At 38.4% G+C, this 21,370-nt stretch overlaps 1 long non-coding RNA gene across 2 annotated transcripts; it reads right to left on the bottom strand.

Moving 5' to 3' along the window:
• Window positions 1-9,514: 9,514 nt before the first annotated feature.
• LOC121150920 lies at window positions 9,515-12,043 on the bottom strand. 2 transcript variants are annotated; one of them, XR_005883043.1, is made up of 2 exons: window positions 12,004-12,043; window positions 9,515-10,926 (listed from the first exon to the last, which is right to left on the bottom strand). It is a non-coding gene; the product is annotated as an uncharacterized LOC121150920 (long non-coding RNA). The 2 variants fall into 2 exon arrangements; XR_005883042.1 differs by lacking the exon at window positions 12,004-12,043 and adding an exon at window positions 11,228-11,440.
• Between the last annotated feature and the right edge of the window lie 9,327 nt (window positions 12,044-21,370).

Genomic DNA, 21,370 nt, shown 5'->3' with positions numbered 1-21,370 from the left:
AAAGCTACATTAGGTAGTCTCTACATTCAATATTAAGAAAATAATCAACGCAATTTAAAAACAAACAACTCAAACACTTCAACAAAAATGAATACAGAAAACAAATAAATATAAGAACAAAAAACCCTGAAACTCAATTGGTTTCAGGGACATGCAAATTAAAGCCCATTGAGACACTATAAACCTTATTAAAATCCTGACCTGTCATGTATTGACAAGTATGGGGAACAATTAAAGCACTCATTCACTGCAAGGGACAAATAAAAATGGAACACTCACTTAGAAAACTGGCAACTTCCTGAAAAAAATATAGACATACTCCTGCCATATGACTCAGCCATTCAATTCCTAGATATTTATTCAAGGCAAATCAAAACACATGTACATCCAAAGGCTTGTACTCAAATGTACACAGCAGCTTTATTTATGCCAGGCAAAACCTAGAAACAACACAAATGCTAGCCAACTGGTGAATAAATAAATTGTGACATATCACACAACAAAATACCACTGCCAAGTAACAAAAAGGAAAGAATTACTGACATGCAACATCAACATCAAGATAGAACAATCAGGTTGAGTGAAATAAGCCTAGATAGAAAAGGATGAGAAATTAATTTTAATGGAAGTTTAAATTAACCCTGCATGTTTATTTGTAGAGTTTTTATTAGCCAAATCTGTATCACTGAGAAGTCTAAACACTACAGAAATATTTTGCTCATTATATAAACCTATGTCACTTATACAAAATTCTAGAACATATAAATTAATACATCAGGACATGAGACAATTTGTTAGTTTCCCAGGGAAGTTATGATGGAGCCAAGAACATGGCAGAAATAGTCAAAGTCATAGAAAGCCTTCATGGAGACAATATTCATTATTTTTCTTGTAGTGAAAGGCTCATGGGTGAAAACATATGTCAAAACTGTATTTTTTAAAAATGTGATATATAAGACATGGCAATTATTTCTCAACCAAGATGTTGGAAGAGAAAGGAGGCAGAGAAGCAAGAGGAGGAAGAGCAGGAGGAGAGACAGAGGAAGAAAAGGAAGTGGATATGTGGGTTCAGTTATTGGAAACACAAATTTGATAATAATCAGCCTATAAATGGTAATTCAAACCTCAGTAATGAATGAAACAATCTAGGAAGAGGTTCATCTGAAAAGAGAAGGGACATAGGATATTACTCAAACACTAAAACGTAAAAAAAAAAAATATCAGAAGAAGTGAATCATGGCAAACTGTTCATTTTTCTTAAACTGCTTAAATACAAAATCAAGTTTGAAGTATCTGGAAATCATTTTGTTTACCAAAAACTGAACTTGTTGGAATATAAATTTAAGGCAGCTTGTGACTCAGTAATACTTGTGACTTTGATGCTTTATTCCTGAAATGTTTTAAAAGTTTCTATATTTTTGAAGATTTGTATCACAGAGAGAGACAAACTGAACAGAGATCTTCGGTACGCTGGCCCATGCCCCATACAACCACAGCAGCCAGAGCTGGGCCAGGCCAAAGCCAGCAGCCTGAAACTCAGTCCAAGTGTCCCACGTGGGTGTCAGGGATGCCAGTACGTGAGCCAGTGCTGCTGCCTCCTACTGGGTCCATTCTAGCAAGATGCAGTTAGAAATACAGCCAGGCTAGGTCTCAGCCCTTACTGAACCATGTGTGAGCTGTGTAGGAGTATGGAAGAGCCGTGGCTGGGTTGAAATATCCAACAACAAGAACCAGCTTGGGTCAAAGGCTAGTCAGGAAAAGCCACTGTTCCTCCTAGGATAGGAGGTGAACTGAGTAGTGCTGGCTCATGGACCCATTGGTATGCACAAAAACTGGCATTGGGAGAGGTTCTGGTGAAGAAGCCTGGGCAACTTCTCTGGCAGGACACAGTCCCATGCAGGTAAGCGCAAGAAGCACAATAGGAACAACACAGAACAGGCAATGAAAATTATCCCACTGGCATACACATGGCATGGGTTGGGGGCAGACCAGCCTGAATCTGTTCACATTACCTTCTGGTGAATCTGAGCACCAGAACAGAGTGTGGGTCGAGCCAGGTTTGGTTGCAACATATACCAGTACACAACAAGTAATGCCAAGGTGAGATGAGCCGTACCAGATGGGGCTGCAGCACACAAACAGCACATGTGACAATCGGGGAGGAAAGCGTGAATAGGAATGGGGGCAGTTCAGACTAGGCAGGGCTATAGCACCTGTGGGCCTCACGGGGAGCTGACTGTTCTGACTGGTGCGAGTTAAAATTAGAGTGGGTTGAGGGGTGTTTGGGCTTAGCCACAGCATTAGCTGGCAGAGGCTGGTACTGGGTGCTAATTCTGTCAAGTCAACTGCCAGAACCACCTGGAGACTGCATACTCTGGGAGTGGGTGTGGCCTAGTAGGGAAATAGTGGACACCTCCCTCAGGTTTACCACCCTCACTGGACAGCACGAAATCCAGGCTAGGAGCAGGGGCGGCTAGACAGAAAGGCACCTGCCAGTGGGTGTATGGGATGGATAATAGGTTGGTTGGGTTGAACTAGGCTTCAATGTCCATTGACGTGTGCGAGAGATAAATGGGATGTGGGACAGACTGGACAAGCCTGCGGTACATACTGACAAGCATGGGAACCAGGGTAGGGGACAGAACTGGTAGGGGTTTTGGGGAGTCGCCCCAACTAGGTTGCAGCTCCAACTGGTTTGCATGAAGACCGAGTATGAAGTGGGTAGAATCGAGCTGGACTACAACACCCATTGGTTCACAAGGAAGACAGGGCTGGAAACCGAACGGACCCAGCAATCGCAACGACCTGCATATGCATATGCATAAGCTGATTGGTGTGACGAACAGTGTTGGAGTCTGTACTAGCAAACTCACTCAAGAATCAGATCTGGGATCAACTCAGATGAAGTTTCTTTGGATATCTCTCCAACTGAACTGCTGATCTTGGAACCCCAACCATCAAGAGACTGTCAGCCAGTGGACTCTGAATAGGTTTCATTGCGGTTGGGATGGTGAGATTGGCAGCAATCCAGAACTGATGAACTATCAAAACTGTTTGAGCAGGACCCTTGGAGAGCGCCTCATGTTGGGGTTCGGGGATGGGTGGGAGGTAAGGGTGGGGCTTTTCCCTTTGTTACTCCCCTAACTCCAGATACAGGGCAAAATGATTATATTAGTGTGGAAACAATGATATTACCCACTTTCACCCTGTAGCCCTTGACACTTTGTACCCTAATAAACTAAGATTATTTTAAAAAAATAATAATAATAATAAAAAAGAAATACAGCCAGGACTCAAACCCAAGTAGGCAACGCAGGGTGTGGATGTCTCGAGCCATTGCTTAACTACTGTGCTAATGTTCAGTCAATGTTATTATTAATTCTAATTTGCAGTTATCTTTTTCTCCAGCAATGAGAGTATCTATAAAAGTCATTGATAATAACATTAGGAAAATATTTATTTTATTTCTGTGAAATATATAACATGTCCTGAAAATATAATGCAGTCTAACTTCTGTAATGTTAAACTAATAAATACCACATAGTATCAAGAGTACACAAAATTAGCTGAAGTGAGATCATAAAAACTGTCATCGGAACTGGTACTTATGAGATATGTACCTAAAATTAAACTTATTATAATTCAAAACCAAACAAATTCTCATTTAATCTTTGTGCAAGATATTTCAAATAACTCTTCCATTTAATTTTGCCCAGTTTTTTTGCCATAGTAAAGTTATCATCTTGAAACCTTCTAGATATTACAGAAATCTCTAAGAATAAAACTATGTATTTAAACCAGAAATTGAATCTTTCAATTTAAATTAGATGAACAAATGCCATGTATTTAACTTAAACAGATTTAAGAACATAATGATACAGCACTTTCTTCTCCCCTCTTCCTTGATTCCTTTTCAATTTTTACAATGACATGCTTTCAGCTTATCTTATAATCACAAGCTTAACTGTCCACAAAATAAACAAGCATTAAGTAGAAAAGCCACTTTCTTTCGAGAATATAGACAAGGGTTTTAAAGAATAATCAAATCTCAAAGTATCCATTTCATTCATATACATTGCATTTTTCCATTCTGTATAATAACTACCATGTCAGTAAAAGCATAAATGTCTTTTGGAGACTGGCTTATTTAAGCATAGTGATTTCCGATTCCATCCATTTGATGCAAAAAAGCAGGATTTCATTCTTTTCTATGGCTAACTAATATTCCATCACGTGCATAAGCTACATTTTCTTAATCCATTATTCAGTTGATGTACATTTGGGTTGATTCCATATCTTACCTAGTGTGATCTGAACCTCAATACACATTGGGGTACAGATAATTCTTTTATACACTGATTTCATTTCATTTGAGTAAACTCCAAGGAGTGGAATGATTAAGTCATATTGTACATCTATTTTCAGATATCTAAGGAATCCACATATTGTCTTCCATAATGGTAGTGTGCGTTTACATTTCCATAAACAGGGTATCATAGGATCCTTTTCCCCACATCCTCTTCAGCAATTACTGCTTTTCATTTTGGATGATCGTCATTGCAACTGGAATGTAGTCAAGATTCATTGTGGCTTTGATTCTCATTCCTCTCACAGCTAAGTGATCATTGTTCATGTGTCTATTGGCCATCTTATTTTCATCCTTTGAAAAATACCTGTTTAAACCTGCCCAATTAAGACTAGATTATTTGTTTTATTGTTATTGAGTGGTTTGAGCTTCCCAAAGATTCTAGATACTAATCATCAGTTGTACAGTTAACAAATATTTTCTCCCATTCTGTTGGTGTCCTCGTCACTTTGTCAAGTGTTTCTTTTGCAATAAAGAACCTTCTCAGCTTAATGTAATTCCCCCAGTCTCTTTTTGCTTTTACTGTCCAAATCCAAAAACTCAAATTAATTTCCTCCCTCTTTCTTGTCTGTGGTTCAGGTTCTTTGCTCTTCCTCTCCCAACTCACCCCTCAAACATCTCTCTGGGTTTTGTTCGTGGGCCTGGCCCCTCCTCCTATTCCTGTTAGCCAAGTCCATCTTCTGAGATGGCTCTCCTGGACCTCCTGGAACTGACCACAATGCCTCAGGGCCCAGAAGAATCCCTGAGGATCCTCTCCTCTGTTAAATTTTCAGCAATACTGGAATCTGTAGATGCTGCCATTTCTCATAATTCCCCCTTTTTAGCATCTGCAATACCACCTCCTCTTCATTTGCTGGCTATTGCCTTCTCAGTCTCTTGGTTTTCCTTCTCAGTTTTAACCATAAATTTCCATGGTGCTATTTTCTACCTTCTTCTTTCTATACCTTCTTCTTGGATAGCCATCTCCACCCATGTGTTTGGTCCTCCTGTACAAACTTACTTGTCTTTGCAAGAAATAAGAAATAGTCTCCCTTTGGGATACAAACACCTTGTCATAGAAGGCATGTCCATTTCACAATAAAGAAATCAGTAACAAAAATGAAAATAAAAATAGCAAATGAAGTAACAAGTAATCCATTCCAATCGTTAATTAATGTGAAGGGTACTTTTAAGTAAACTGAATAAAAACATACATAAGTAAAAGCTTGTGAGTGTCAGTCACTGAACAGTACATAAAAGCTGTGGGAAAAGGCGTTCCAGAATAAAATACGGGAGAGGCCATGAACTCACTTGGTCTACAGCCAGGGCTCTTTCTCTATTAATCTCCTATTGAACCTTCTGTCTAGTTGAAAGTCAACAAAAGGATACAATATTTTGTTGAATCTCAGAGAAAAACTCTGTTCAGAAACCATGACAAGTCACTGTTGTAGAAGAAATTTGAAGTGCTGGAACTTTATGTTATAAACTGCTTTGGACAAAGTCCAAACTGTGACTAGTGTGAGGTCCATTTTAGTGGTTAAGGAACCAGAGACCTTGAAAATGCTGTATGTGTACTATGTTGCTAAGAGAAGAATATGTCTTATTTTCAGAAAGCAACAAAAGCAAATAATTTTTAAATTATTCACTGGTCAAATCCACCAACAAAATTAATTTATGAGTAAGAAAGTATGGAACATTTACATTTATGGATATGAAAATGACCCCGCTATATCAATAATTTTCCTCTCTTAAAGACACTCTGTAATTTTTAAATGATACATTATCTATTTCTAAGCTGTTATTTATTCTATTATTTTGAAAAAAGGAAAGAAGGAAGGGAGGGAAGACATGGGGAGAGGAGAGGGGGGAGGTATCCTATTTACTGATTCACTCCCCAAATGCCTGCCTCACTGGAGGTTGAGCCAGGCTAAAAGTCACTAACCGGGAGCCTAATCTAGGTGCTCTAAGAAGGTGGCAAGCACCCAAGTACTTGAGCCATCACCATTATCTCTGAATGTGTACATCATCAAGGAGCTGCAATCGGGAGTGGAGCTGGGACTTCAACCCAGGCACTCCAACTTGGAATCTGGCTTTCCAAGTACTATCCTTGTTGCTATACCAAATGCCTAGGGCTATATTATATCTGTGATAATCTAAAATTGAATATACACTTAGTTTTTAAATGTTTCAATAAATTCCATGTTTGCATGTGATTAAACAAAGTGTGATTCTACGAAGAGAGACACAGAGAGAGTACAGAAGAGGATTGTTTGTGGAGCAAATGACACATTAATGTTCTTTACAAGGCAAGACTGCAGATTTCAGGTCTCAGGCTATGATGTTATTCTTCAATTGTTTAATAGATTTTAAAATTTTATTTGAAAAGCAGTGTCACAGAGAAGGGTGAAGGAATGGAGAGAAAGAGAGGGAGGCAGAGGGGGATGAGGAAGCGGTGGGAAGGAGAAAAGAGGGCAAGAGAATTCTCTCATTCGCTGGTGGAGGCTGAGTCGGACAAAAGCCAAGACTCTAGAAATCCATACTGATCTCCCACGTGGATATAGGGATCAAGTATTTGGACCATATTCTGCTGCTTTCCCAGGTACATTACCAGGGAATCAAGAAGGTAGAGAAACCAGGTAGAATTGGTGCTCCTGTATGGTGCCACAGTGTCACAGGAGGCACCTTAACCTGCTGGCCACAACTCCGGCCCCAATTCATATTTAATTTTGTATAGAAGATGACTAAAGTGTGGAAAATAAGCTAGAATATTAAAAGTTAACCTACACATCATAGATTTTATGTTCGAATATTTCGAGTGCTGATTTAAAATTTTCTATATTCATGTGTAAAGATATTATATACTGCTTGTTATATTTCCAATAACTTTGCTTGTCTTAGCTTGAGGGCTTGTGGATTTTTATCTGAATCACATGAAGAAACTTGTTAAGCTCTCTACATGAAAGGTTGTTTTTTTTTTTTTATAGAATTCTCTCAGTAATTCTTATTTATTCAATACTAGAGAATACCAGCACAAGTATACCATTTAAAAAGAACAACATTCTATTTGGTTTTCTTTGATGGATTTATACATGAAATAAATTATTTCATGTATTTTAACATGACACTAGAAAATTATAAATCTTAGTGGAATGACGGCTAGTATGAGGTAGTAGGTCAATGACATTTACCAAGAACATTATCTTAAACAGATGTCCATTAATAAGCTTCTGAACACACTGCTTGGCAGGCACATTTACAGTACAGGGAAGAACCTCATAAGGCCTTCACCTCAATTACTACGAACTCATCCTAGTGTGATCCCAGGTGCCTGGGAGAAATGGCCATTATAATTAACCAATACGTTTTCTACTATTAATACCTCTACCAGTAAAATTGAAGTACATTATTTTACTGCATCTTTTTTTTTTTTTGGCTTCAAGATGCTTTTAAAGGATAAAGATATTAGACTTTACTATTAAGCAACACTCTAAACTACTGGGGAGTTATATTGGTAGAGATCGGTCTTGTCAAGTTAGTAAGAGGATGGCTAATATCAATACAGGCTTTTGTCAAAACAGAACTACAACTGCCGCTACACATTAATAGCGAAAGCAAGCTTGTTAGTCCATCCACTGAGGCTTTACTTCCCTTCCATTTTCTTCATGTAGACAGTCTGTGTAGTTAAATGTCATTAAGAGTTCTCATCTTGAAAAAAAAAAAAAACACTGCAAAGCAAATATGTAAAGAGTCAGTTTGCCAAAGAATTAAGATTAAATCCCAGGCTAAAAGCCAACTATGAATCTGGTACATTGCCCTTCTTAAACTACTTAGTTCCTTCAAAAAGGCACTTGCGGTTCTCTGTTTAGTTACTCATTTCTTCTGAGTTGTGCCAGTTTATATAATCAAAAGACTTCTGTCAAGGCCTGGCATTGTTAGCGAAAAAGCTATCAACCACTGCAATTTTTTAAGAGTTGGTAATTCGTGAGGCTGAATGTTGGAAAGTTTCTTGGAATATGGGATAATTTTAATATTCTTCCCAAGTCATATCACTTATTCTTATTTTTAAAACAATAACATATTAGAGCTAGAAAGATGAAAGCAAGAAACTTGTACTTCAGTAAAACAATATACCTTCTGAAACCAGATCACCTTAAAATCTTCCTCCTGCCTTCAAGGAGCATAACTTTAGGAGTGCTATACCTAAATTATTCTATTTAAGATAAATAAAGGTGGTGCTTGAAAATTGTCACCCAATGTCAGTGGAAAAAGTGTACACCCCATCCTTACTGCTGTGGTGAAAAAAATCTAATGAGTATGAAATTCCAGGTGACCCTGGGATTGAGGGAATTATCTGGACCCAAAATGGAGTTTTCTGGCTTATTGTGTTAATTATTCAAGTGACATTTTAGGCTCTGCTTTCTGACATTTTTAAAGACAGTGCCATTATATTTTCAAATTTTGGTTCTTAACTCATTGATGCTTCCCCAAAAGTCCACAGAGTTCTCAATAAACATGTAGTACATATTACCATCACATCATCACTTTTCAGGTACACTTTTCTGGCCCTAGTGAATCACAAAAGCCTAACACACTTAGATTCAATGCATTGTCTTTCCTCAGAACTCAACTCATGCCACCCTGCCAGTGATAGCAACAGCCGTAAGAGTATCCAAGGCTCACCCCATGAGAAGCCAGAGCAAAATGCACTAATATAAAGACAAAAGTCTCCAATGGGAAGTACAGAAATTCCATGAGGGAAGAGAAGACAAGACGTGGGAATACACGTGGAACCAGAACATCCACACAGAATTCCAGGAGAGAACAATGGGCAGAGACTGTAGAAATCAGCAACTGAGCATCACTAATTGATTCCAAGTCACTGTGGCAATGGGCAGTGGACACATGGTTTTCAATTTTAATTTCTCATGACACAGTTCCAAAGGCCCTGGGATTTCCTCTTCCACACCCCATTTCCTCTCGCCCCTCACTGTTTCCCCCATGTTATTACTATAGTGTAGTCCTTCAGCAAAAGTCTCAAGGCCATCATTATGCTATTTAAGTGTATCATACCATTGCAGTATAGACAATGGCAGAGTAGAGCATCCTATTGGCAAGACACATTTGGCAGTTTCTTTGGGAGCTCATCTTTTATTCAAAGAAAAGAGCTGAACCGATGGTTTCAAGCTGTTTTCTACCAAATGTTTCAAGAACTTACCCTAATCCACCACAAGATAGTTAAAACAATAGAAAGGGAAGAAATCCTTTCAAACTCTTTCTATGAAGCCAACATTACCTTAATACCAAAGCCTAATAGAGACATAACAGAAAAGGAGAACTACAGACTGATATCTCTGATGAACATAGAAGCATAAGTCTTCAACAAAACATTGAGAGTGAAAAAATTTCATGGAAGATGCCATGAAGCATATTGTGCAGAACCAATTATAGTTGCAATCATTTTTATGTTCTTTTTACCAATGTTTAGCCCTCTGGTTCCTTTAGAATTTCTTTGCTGGAAAATTATTGTTCACACTTTTCCCCCAGATAGTAGATAATGCCAATCTAGTGTCTTTCTGAGTATGTCATCATGGAAATATATGTAGACAGATGATGAATGAGAAGTTGATCTATCATTGTCAGGGTCCTATTATGCACACTTTTTCTCATTTGCACTACTTCCTTAGCAATTTCTGGAAATCCCTCCATCAAGTAGCTCTTTCTCCTTAGGCAAGGGTGATTGCCTAATACTTCAAGTTACTGAAATACTATGCCTCATCCTATCATACTCCTACGGATTGTTACTGCCTTTATTTTTTGCTCATCTGCTAACGCAAACAGTTCATTTGTGTAACAGATCCTTAATACCCTCTCTGTGCTGTTCTACTCCCATACATACAGTACTCGACCAGCAGCCCTCCCAGAACCGTTGTTCTCTTGGAGGAAACATAATGGTGTACTTTCACCGAGCTAATGGTGGAGACAGAAAGCTACAGCAATTTAATTTTTACTTTCGATGGGGTGACCAGGGGCGACTTCCTTCAAGAGAATTTTGATCAGCAACCCAAAAAACCTGCGTAAACCATGTGTAGCATCTGCAGAACGCCATCCCAATCAGAGGGAATAGGAAGCAGCAACATTCTGAAGAGAGAGCATGCTCAGAGGAGGATCGGGGAGCACAGAGAGAGGCCCTCGTGGTTGATGCGCAAGAAAAGGCAGGAAATCAATCACACAGACATCCTGACAAAACTTCAGACGGTGTAGGGCTGGTATATGTGCTAGAAACTTCCAAAAGTATTCACAGACATTGCTAGACCAGTTTTCAATTAAGTTTATCATGAGTTACATGACTACGAATGGGTCTATGAATATAAACAGTCGAGCTCCAAATTTAGGCATCTATGTCAGGCATTTGAGTTTGCTGTTTTAAAACTCGACCCATCATTTGAAAGGTAACAGAATAAAGTACTGACAGACCAAGCTATGCTGAATGTATACATTCCTGTTGATTTCTCCCATCTGTGAAACCCACACAAGTCTATTGATGGAAAGCAATACAGCTTCTCAGGGAAAAATATCAACGCCTGAGAAAAAAAAAGAAAATGTCTGGCACCACCTCAGGTTCAGTTGTCTCTGGAATAATGGTTTCCAGAGCTAGAGCTGGGGATTTCAAACCGGCAGAGCTAATAAAATGCTATAGGACAGATGCTAAAAGGCCCAGTATCTTTCAACATGAGATCATATTTTCTAGGATGGAAGGAAATGACATTTTAATGCTAAAATATTGACTTTCAACTGTAATTATGCTAAAGCTACTTAAGTCAATAAAAGCACAAATTTGGGTAAAAATTCAAAGTAAAAGTACTTGTCTAAATCATTACACACTCCTTTCCCAAATGTCCTGGTTTCACACAGTCTGTGAAGGAGGAAGTGGAGGAAAGCGGGAACAGTCCGGAAAAATTACAAAAGGTTGAAAGGTCAACGGGGAGGAAAATCCTTGAAGAATGCGCCTAATGTTACTTTGTTCATGTAATGGGTTCTTAATAATATCCACCCTGTAGTAAAGAAAAGTTATTTTATGTTGATATGTGTAGCAATTTTAGATGATTATGAAATAATCATTTAAATAACCATGCTTTCTGTATTTGTCAAGAGATTAAAAAAACATCTTAGACATGATTCTGACTTCACTAAACATTTTAAATTCCTGATTTGAGGGGAAAAAATAGCCAGAGGATGTCTGTCATTATAATAAGACTTATCTCTTTCAAAATCCTAATTTAATTTAGTTTGCAACCTATTCTCACAGATAGAATTTTAGAATCATACACAGAAGGAAATAGCCTTCTAGAAACCAACTAGTCAATAAAATTTCAATTATACTGTCTCACTAGCCATCATTGGCTTTTAAAATTCTGATAACCTTCTCTCAGAAAACAAAGCATTTCCTGTAGTCTAGACAACATAGCCTGCTTCCGTCTCAGATCGGACACTTGGGAACCTCAAATCTGTCTCATTTCACCCACATCGTGTATGTAGAGCTACAGGTCCTGTCCACACCCCAAACAGGTATCCTTGCAAGAATCTACTTCCTATCACACCTGGGAAGTACCCTCATACGATTCTTTTGAAAACATGCCTGTTTCTGTTTTTTTGCTTACCTTGTGAAGTCTGGTCCCCGTGACAACTGACAGTGGCTTTGGGTGTTGGCTAAAGAGAAAGCGGCAAGCAGCAGTTGGGGAGGTGGTTTCCTGTGGAGCAGTCAACTTCACACTGCTAAGTTCAGGTCATTCTCTGAACAGTAAAACTGAGAAGTCAATGTAGGGTACCAGAAGCTTTCACTCTACGCCCACATAGGACAGCAGCGAATTCTCTAGCTGAATTGTCTTTAACAACAGGATTCTGCTTGATTAAAATATCACTATTCTCCTAAATTTGTATGGTGAAATACTTGGGATTTGTTCATTATATATAAATAAAATATGAAAAATTATATTTTGCAACTTATGGTAACTTGTATAACAGACTGCATTTTTAAGAAACAGTGGCTTTCTTTCTTTAAAATATGTTAGCTAGGAATCAGCAGTTGGCTTATCATTTCATGTACTACATTTAAGAAATAACTACGGGGAAGAACTCCCTCTCATACTCCTTGGCATTCCCTGCAGGACTGGCTCAGTGCATCCCAGAATTTGGTGGTATATATGCATATGGTACGTGCTGTTGATTCATCCAGTCATACCACTGTTTATTCAACTGAGCTTCTTTCAAGCCCTGAATATAAAACATCAAGTAATGCGCCTTCAATAATTTGGCTAAACCCTGAAAAACAAGCGGATATTACAGATTTTTCACAATGTTCAACTAAGTGCTAGCATATGGAGCAGAACTAATCCCTTTTGAGAAAGCCATATTCACTTCATTTTCATGTATCAGAAGAGCTTAGAGTCAACAGAAAATTATAGTATGTGTAACAGAGCCTGGCACAGAATCGATTCTCCATAAACAGGTGTTGATGAAGGCACCACATTGAGGTAGCTCTGGGCAAACAAGTGCACTGGGCACTGACCCAGGCTCTCCAGTTTCTGGCTGTTACTGCTTCTTTGGTCCTCCAGTCACAAGATGCCATTGAGATTCTTAGAGTTGCATTCCTTGATTCTGTTTTGATCCCTGCTTCAACTAGCCATTCTCTTATCCCACATGTATCTGGAAATAACTGAGATGTCATCTCTAGGAATATTGGGGTAGGATTAATAGAAATACCTGTCAGACTATTAACTTGAGAAGTACAAGCCAAAGGGGTATTGCTGCAGCGGCCACTACCAGTGACAATGCCAAATACCCAAATCACGAAAGCCAAGGCAGGAAAACTGTGGACAGCCACAACAAAAGAGGCAGAACACTCATTCCTTTGTTTTACCTTCTACAACTCAGATGTGTGTAGTCAGGAGGAAAAGTAATGACCACAGAAAAGAAGTATAGAAGAGGAAAGGGCATCGGAAATAGGCTTGCTTTAAGAAGAGAGCCTAAAGTAGCAATACAAAATCCGGGGCCTGATCTGGACACCATTTCACAATTGAAAAAAAAAAAAAAAAAAAAAAAAAACGGTTTCCTGGTCTCCACTGAGCTCACCACTTCGCAGTATGCTGCCCTAACTCTGGTCCTCTTTAGACTCCCTGTTCTGAAATTCTTTTCCCCTCCTTATTACACAACCAACCCAGTACTTCAGTTTCATCAGTGGATCAAAGCACTTCAAAACTGCAAGCTACATAAGATCTCAGACACTATCCAACCCAAACTTACCCATGTTTGAGAAAACATTAGACAAGAGAAGTTGATCTTATTACACAGAATTGTGTTTCTGGCGCTTAAGAATGATAAGCATCTGTCACCTAATAACCTTGCCCTCTCCAAGTTGAGGGTCACTTCTGAAGTGTCAAGCTATCATTTCTCCTGTCCAACTAGCTAGGGAATGTAGACTTGGCGTAATGTAGTCCTGTTTTTCATTAACTGCCCTCAATAAGTCACCACTTGCTTTTGAGTCCTTTTATTCTCATGGCTGGTGTTTCTTTCCACTTTCACCCACATTCAATGGGATCCTTAGCATTCCAGTCTCAGAAATCCCGCCCTTCCATTGGTTCTTCCATCTGAATTCCACTTTCCCTAGTACTATGTTCCTCCCCTCATTTAGGCTCATGACACTTCTTGTTCAGAACCATTATTTTTTATAAACCCTCACTTTGTTGATTGGATTCCTGAATAGTTCACTTCTTTATGTGTAACCCTTTCTTCTTGCCTAGAAGGTAACCTTCTTGAGGGCCAAACCATTTTTGTTTATTCCCAAACTTACTCATCAACAAGGATTTAGAGGAGATAAGTTTTAAAAATATTTTCGTAATAAATAGACCTTTGCAACATGATGGGCACTTTAGTAGAAAAAGGCTAGAATGAAAGAATGAAAGACACTTATTTCTTAGCTTTGAGCCTTTGCCTTCTCTTTTGGTACTACTATATAGCAACCTTACCAAGTAGTAAAATCAGAAGAATAGTAAAAATTATTGGGCTCTAGATTTTGTTTGAAAGTACAGAAGAAGGAGTTAAGTTTTTTGAGATTATAGAGATACACAGAACTTAATGATATCCATACTTCCATCTGTTAAGTTCTAAATGGAATAACCCATATTGAAAAATGGGAAGCATAAATTTAGAGTTCACTGCACATCTAGGCAAATAACTTCATCCTTTAGCTCTTTGCCTGTTAAAGCTCTCTTACTCCTAAGAAAACAATAGAGGGTGCAAGCTTAACTATGGGGTTGTGGTTGGCTTGTTTTATGGCAAGATCAGAGGTTTGAAAGCAAGTATATTCCAGGAAATTCATTAGTAATTCAGAATATGTTGCCTTCATTAATAATAGAATATATAAAGAATGAGGCCCAAAGCATAATTAGTTATATACTAGAAGTCAATGGCAGGCAAAATAAATTTTACTAGTCAGAATACATATGGAAATTCATATATAAACTTCTAGTTCATCTATACATAAATATTTAGAACAAAATCTGTTCACACCCTAAGAGTGTCTGCAGTGTAGTTCAGCTTCTAAAACCAACTTACTTTTTATAAAGCGAATGTAGGGATACATGTAAACATATCTATAGTCTTGCCTTGACTAGTCCTACAACAAGGAACAGAGCTTGACCACCACTAGTTTCTAATTTCTTTGCTAAATATTTTTACAACCTTAGGAAGATGCCAAGTTACTGTTCAGAATAGACTGTATCCCCAAACACGAAGCTTTTTCATAAAATTAATTAATATTCCATTATACAGTTCCATAGGCTCCAGGGTTTCCCTTTCCCCAAATCTGCCCGTACTGATTTCCCCTACATTATTACAGTAGTCTAGTCCTTCACCATCAGTCCTAAGTCCATCCTTCTGCTATTTACGTGTATCCTGGCATTGCAGGTACAGACAATGGCAGAGAGTCCAGCATCTTACTGTCAAGATACTTTCAACAGTTTCACTGGCAGTCCATTTTTGATTTGCAAGTAGCAATGCATACTGCATTATATCTTCACATCTGTAGGCGATACTCTCCACTACACAGTTACTATACATTCCCCCCAGATGAAAAGCCATAAAACAAAATCAACACAGAAAAATAGAAAAATTTATAACATGAAGTCAAATGGCATGCTGAGTGACCAATGTGTCACTGAAGAAATGCAAATCAGACCTTCCTGAAGCAAAGGATAATATTGTGTAACCTATGAGTTGGTGATAGAATAAATAAGATGAATTTTTTTTGGATAGAATGAAAAAATTTTAAAAATATATCAAAGCCTATGAGATGTAGCAAAATCAGTATTGAAAGGGATATTGACCTTTTTTTTTTTGCAAGGAGGTTGCCTTATCAGAGAGAACATATGGTATTTGTCCTTTTGGGATTAACTTGCTTCACTGAGCATAATGGTTTCCAATTGGGACTATTTGGTTTCAGATGGTTGAATTTGATTCTCTTTAATGGCTGAATAGTATTCCATGGAATAGATGGACCACAGTTTCTTTATCTTCTCCTCTTACAGCAGGCATCTGGGTTGTTTCCATGTCTTTGCTATTATAGATTTTGCTGCTGCAAATATAGAATTACAGATCTCTTTCTCATATATAGATTTCTTTTCGATATATTCCCAGAAGTGGAAAAGCTGGGTCATATGGCAGGTCAATTTTCTGTTCTCTTAGCATTCTCCATACTGACTTCAATAGCGATTGTACTAGCCTATACTCCCACCAACAATGAAAGAGGATACCTCTCTCCCCATATCCACATTGGCAGGTGTTATTAGTAGCGTTCACGAATGTAGGCCAGTATCACTGGAGTTAGGCAGAATCTCAATGTGGTTTTCATTTGTATTTCCCTTATAACTAGGAAGCCTGTGCATTTTTTCATGTCTATTAGCCATTTGAATTTATTCTGTTACAGCCATTTCAGGAGAGAACCAGTGAATGGTTCTCTTTCTCTTGCCTTTCCTTTTCTCTCTGAAAATTTGCCTTTCAAATAAAAACAAATAAATGTTTCAATAAAAGCCTATATATTTTTTCTGTTTGTATGATTTGTTGACACTATATAACTGAAAGTTAAGTACAAAATTAAATACAGAAAGGCTGATTTTATTTCATTCTAAAGCATTAATTAAATAATTGCTTTTTTATGTAAAGAAGACTTAAACAGTGTTAATGACCTTGGTACCATGCTGATCCCTCACATTTTCATGACAACACTGTTCCTCCCTCCTCCTTATCCAGACACAGTACATTCTTGAACTGTGAGCTCATAGCAGCAACAGGATTCACCCACGGGGTTAAAGCTCTGGCTCAAATCCCCTCCCAACAGACTTATTGGCCACTTTTCTGGTCATTGGAAAGAAGATTTTGTCAATTTTGCTCTCTTGCTGCATCAGCCCTTGGTACATTCCAGCTGGCCTCGCTGCACTTCCAGCTCTTCCTTGGTTTCTTAGCTAGTCTGCAGAATCTCTGTGGATCTTACCTGCACTTTCAGTGACCCCATACAGACTCCCAGGCCCTTGCAGAAGTCATGCCCTTTGAGACTAAACTCCATTCATGCTGCTTCTCTCCACACCAGAGCCACACCACAGGACGGCATGGGCCCAAGCATGGCTGTCAAAGGAGTGCTGTTCACTTCCTGATGGAGCTGAGCAAGGATCCTCCAGGAATGGTGTTACAGAAAGACAGAATAAGGTAGTTCCCTCATCGCTGCAGACTCCCCCATGTGCTTACATCAAAAAACCTGGAGCAACTTCTCTTTCATTCCTGCTAACTCCAATTGCTATTCAGGCAGTTCTTAGAGGTATCTGGAAGCTAGAAGCCAGCGGAAACTTCTCCAAATACTGGGAGGGGAACAAGGAGGTGACCACTGCCCAGGTCATCAATGACAGCAGTGGCTATAAGAGGACAAGGACACAGACAGATCCTACCAGGTGGCCAATCACGTGGCCTTGCTGCCTTCTTGACCATTATCAGCAGAGAGTGCAACCTTCTCCTGTTCTTGTTCCAGGCAAACCTGTTCTCAAACAACAATGCAAACTCCCTCTCTTTGGGTTTATAGTTGCAGAAAACGGCTAATTCAAAGCAAGAATAGCCAATTCAAGCAAGAACCATATAGATAATTGATTTTGAAAAGGCCAAGTCTGTAAGTTAACAATATTTGTGTATTTCCCAGGTTTCTTGCTACTACCTTTTAGCATGGAATAATATGATAGGACAGCTCTATGTTTTTCCATCATAACTAATTGACACGAGTGCCTTGGATTACAAGTACTTCTCCTTCAGTATTCCTACAGACCTGCTATGGCACAATTATTGTTGAATATTAGGTAGGAAAGAGAGTATGCAGCTGCTTGCCAATCAGGTTTACCATTAAAACAGTAGATTTTGCCACTTCTAGCTATTTCTGACAGTGCTGTTAGGAATTAAATCATGGCATTAGCTGAGCATTATCTCGCTGTGTGAACCTTCTAGGTCATCAGTTTATACTCCCACCCTCCAGACAAGTGGCAGGTGGAGCTGCACTGGCCACTGCTAATGCCACGAGCTAGGAACTCTGGCCAGTAGATGAGAGTTTATAGGATTTTGTTTTTTTTCTAATTCACCAGGCCATATGCTGCCAGGCTGTCATGCAAATAGACAAAATTACAAATAATAAAAAAAGAACCAACTCCTTTAGCACTTGGCTGTTTTCTGTCATCATTTTCAGCTATACGAGAGGCCAGTTAATGAAAGAAGGGTCCTGGACTTGTAACGACATCAACCTAAAGCGACAGATACTGCAAAATCCAAGCTCCATTGAAGTCATGTTAAACCTCTGCCCTAGGGCCTCAGTGCCAAGTGTCTGTTTGGCTGAAAAGCAAGGGAGCCTGGCCTTCCAGCTGGCCTGGAGATTGGGCAGGCTTCTCTACTGCTTCCTGCAGCTGAGGCCCCATTGCTCACTGATGTGAGAAGAGAGAAAAGGGTAAGTTTCACTTAGACTGAGTTAAGTTGGGGCTCATGGGTTTATCCAATTCAGACGTACTTTGAATAAGCAGCAATCGATATAGAAAAGATGAATCCATGCAATATTTCTTTTTCAAAGTATAAGAAAATTAGTATCTGTAGACTGTTTAAAAATCCTCAACTTTTCAGTATTGAAGACAGTAAAGAAGTGTCTCTAAGCAGATGCTAAGCGTGTGCTTAAAATGTTGCTAAAATCTGGTATAATTGCTGCTATTACTCTATTCAGAATTATTACCCAAGTTTCCAATCTGAACAAATTGAGAATTTCACACCCTCAATAGAATTCACACATTCTCATTTCAGACTATAAATCTCCAACCAAAAAATAAAGGAGACCAACTCTGAATTCCTATCTATATGTGCATATTTAAAATTACTGCAATTTGGAAATGTTGTGCTAACGTTCATTTGCACCTCAATCAGGTCACTTTGAAGTCATAATTTGCACTTTTTAAAAGGCAATTCTAAACCAGTTGTACTCAATTAATAGGCAATGTGATGTAGTTAAAGAATTGTCAAAATAAAGGCATCACAGAAATATTGCTTGTGTGACTATATGAGGCTTGAAGTTCTCCAAGAGAATCTGTTATTCAACTAACTACCTACTAAAAAAAAAAAATCCTGAACATTGTTTTGTCCACAGTAGTCATGGCAAAATAAATGTTTTGCAGGCAAGAAAAAGCAAATAATTTTCCAAACTAACTTCCCAACCATGTTACTAGAATCTCTGTTCCTTAGAGTCTCAGTGAGTTTGCTTTTGCCTCCTGGCCCATTTGAAATCTGAAGTGTGGTTCTAAAACGCACATAGGCTCAACTTTGCTGTCAGGATTGATCCCAACATCCACTGGAGGCGGAGGGGATGTGATTTGCAGAAACCATATCCAACAATTGCAACGGCGCTCCTCTGAGAAACGGTCATGGATGGTCTCCACCCAAATTTGGACAGTTTTTCAATGAAGAATAAATGATATTCAGAGCAAAACAATATTGTTAAGATAAACTACATCTTACTATGTAAACAATAAGACTGCTTTTCAGCAAATCTTATAGCACAGAAAATCAGCTCCATTGTCACTGATATTCTTGACTCTGTCTTCCAAATCAATATAAGTCTTCTTTTTTCTAATTTAAAAAGGGTTTACTTCCCTAGAAGACACGGTTTGTTGGCGATGTTGCAAGTACAGTATCATGCCAGGAAAGATCTACAGATCTAACTTTAGAGCACATTTAAAACTGAGAACATAGCACCCAGGGACCTAGGATTGACATTAACTTGAAAGAATACTACAAGAAAGCAATTCAATAGACAAAAGGTGAGAATTTTAACATTCTCACATAATGTGAAATCACACAGGTGAAATGTGGAAGAATAGCTAATATTTTATTTTCTTTTTAGAAAATTTCAAGATGTTACTTTTCACAATGATTTCTAAATTTGACAACTCACTTTTAGTGATCATAAGCATTTTTTTTTTATTGTTGCTTACATTGTATTATGTGGTACAGTTTTATAGGCGTTGGGGATTCCCCCCACCCCTCCCATACCCCTCCCCCCATGGTGGATTCCTCCACCTTGTTGCATAACCATAGTTCAAGTTCAGTTGAGATTCATTCCTTGCAAACACATGCTGATTCTGAGGTCTTGTTGGGGCTTTTAACTGACCGGATCTTTACTCTGTTAGACCTACCTTCAGACCAGAGAAGGTCTCCCCAAGAGGCCACTGAACTTATCTGGACAATAAGACGCTGAACTTTATGCTAGGCATGTGTTTGCAAGGATCATAAGCATTTTTCTCTCATAGGAAAATCCTTGCCAACAATAGGCTAATTTATTTACATAACAGAAACATATGCTTAGGCATCACATTCAATCCTAAATTTCAGGAACAAAACAACTAGCTCAATGTAGTGTTGAAGAAAACAAGCACATAAACAATTTCTGGTGAAAATCCCACTTTCGATTAGCCAAGATCTAAGGTCACCAATAAATGAAATTCTCATGTAGACAGTTCTCAAATATAGGAAACAAAACATCATTGATTCTCTTGCATACATGGGCAGATTCAACCACTAGCTCTTTCTACTAAAGATGCAGTGGGATGTAAAGAATAGTAGTAGTGACTACATTGTGGAACAGATCTGAATTCATTCACACATTCAGAAGTCTTTATTATTTCTCTCATTGTGTGTTAGACACACACCAAAGCAAGGGCCACTTCACTGTGATCAAGACAATGTCTTAGTCCCACGCACAAATTCCTAAATAAGCAAACAAAACAATGAGAGGTCAAGGTGGGAGTTCTAAAGGAAGTGAGACTAACCAACTGACACAAGTTTGAGTTGGTTGAAGGTGATTCTTCTCCCTTATGAAAAGCACAGTTATCATTTACTATGATATAAAAATCAAAGTCATCCAGTCAAATCCTTTTAGAGCCAAAAGTGGCTTAGGAGAGTATTCAGTTGTATTTTCTCATTGTATATGATAAAATTGAATTTTAGTGGGTTAAATGACTTACCTCATGTCCCATAGTTGGCGGAACAGTAAGCATTTGCTGTTAAGAGGTAAAGGGGGAAAAAAGCATCATTATATGTGCAAATTTACTAATTATGCCTTGTCAGAGGGGCAGACATCTAAACAGCACATGTAAATGTGGTTATCTAATTATGATGGGGACGATCTATATAAATAATGGTCTTCATCTAATTAGATAAATTGTAACTCTTACATGGCATATGGGTTGGATATTTGATATAAGGTCGCCACTTTACCTCCTTCACGATAATAATGGTTCTTTCCAGAATGATCGAAGAGGATCATATTTATTATATTCTACAGATATATGTATATGCAGAGAACAGTGGCAACACATTATCCTGAACCTTGTAAGAAGGATTGTCCTCATATAGGTCACAGTCACCTCCTAAAATTCACTTTCATGTTAATCCAGCAATAAAAAC

This window comes from Ochotona curzoniae, unplaced genomic scaffold (genome assembly GCF_017591425.1).
Source record: "Ochotona curzoniae isolate NIBS_2020 unplaced genomic scaffold, NIBS_Ocur_1.0 contig_2210, whole genome shotgun sequence".
In the NCBI taxonomy this organism is placed as follows: domain Eukaryota; kingdom Metazoa; phylum Chordata; class Mammalia; order Lagomorpha; family Ochotonidae; genus Ochotona; species Ochotona curzoniae.
Note: the sequence above shows the minus strand (reverse complement) of the source record. Positions and strands in the feature narration are given on the sequence as shown.